Source organism: Spermophilus citellus, assembly GCF_964194105.1.
Source record: "Spermophilus citellus genome assembly, chromosome: 5".
Classification (NCBI taxonomy): Eukaryota; Metazoa; Chordata; class Mammalia; order Rodentia; family Sciuridae; genus Spermophilus; species Spermophilus citellus.
The window spans coordinates 39,104,940-39,106,553 of record NC_138186.1 but is presented as its reverse complement, the minus strand read 5'-3'; positions in this window follow the sequence as shown (position 1 = coordinate 39,106,553).

Sequence of the window (1,614 nt, the reverse complement as noted above, 5' to 3'; positions counted from 1 at the left end):
TCATTTTCTAGTTGTTTCATTGGTCTTCCTCTCAGACAACCTTCATTGCAGTTATGAAAATTTCCCCAAATGTATATTTTTATTTCTTGCTTTTCATACTTTTGTGTATAATGTAGGCATTTACTTTGTGTTCACAATAAAGTTTACAAAAATCTTATAGATATGACTGCCTACTTTAAACTAATGGCTTAAACAACAAAACTCTACCCTATTATTTTATTCTTCTACTCTCATTTCACTTAATCATGTGATTGAGGGAAGACTTTATACTTCATTCAAGTATTTAATATCTGCCAGTAATGCCATTTCTGGTAACCACCATGCTCTTCTCTACTCATTTGCAGTGAGCTGCTTTAGATTCCACATGTCAGTGACATTAGGAAGTATTTGACTTTTAGTGAGTAGCTTTTCTCACTTAACCTGTTTCAGGCTCATGCATGCTATTGTACATAATTGTGGTTTCTTCTTTTGAATTACTTTGTAATATTACATTGAGTTTTGTTATTTTTTATTTGTTTTAATTAGTTACACAAGATAGTAGAATGCTTTTATGTACATTGATATATCACATATAGATCGGATATAATTTGGATATAATTTCTCATTTTGTAGAACTGTATTGATCATGCAGTCACATATATACATAAAGTAATAATGTCTGCTTTATTCTATCTTTCCTAACCCTACATCCTCTCTCCATCCCTGCCATCACTTCCCTCTACCTAACCTAAGGTAATGCTATTCTTCTCTAGTGCCCCCCACCTTATTATGAATTAGTATCTGCATATTAGATAAAACATTCACCCTTTGCTTTTGGGGGGATTGGCTTATTTCACTTAGCATGGTATTCTCCAGCTCCATCCATTTACTAGCAAATGCCATAATTTCACTTTTCTTTAAAGCTGAGTAATATTCCATTGAGATAATATGCCACATTTTCTTTTTCTATTCGTCTCTTGAAGGACACCTAGGTTGCTTCCATAGTTTAGTTATTGGGAATTGAGCTGCTATAAACATTGACATGGCTACATTACTGTAGTATACTAATTTTAAGTCTTTTAGGTATAAACCAAGGAGTAGGATAGCTGGGTCAAATGGTGGTTTCATTCCCAGTTTTCTGAGGAATCTCCATACTGCTTTTCATAGAGGTTGCACCAATTTGTAGTCCCATCAGAAATGTATGAGTGTATCTTTTCCCCCACATCCTTGCCAACATTTATTACTGCCTGTATTATTTTTTAATTGATTTTATTTTTTAAATACATGACAGTGGAATGAACTACAATCTTATTACACATAAATTGGATTTCTAATTTTCACATATAGAGCACAATTTTTCATACCTTTGTATATAAGGTATGTTCATGCCAATTCATGTCTTTATACATGTACTTTTTTGCATTACAATTCTTATTACACATATATACCACAATTTTTCATATCTCTGTTTGTATATAAAGTATGTTGTATATAAATATGGTGGTTCCATTCCCAGATTTCCAAGGAATCTCCATATTGCTTTCCAATATTGGCTGCACCAATTTACAGTCCCACCAGCAATGTATGAGTATACATTTTCCCCACATCCTCGCCAATATTTATTGTTGTTAGTCT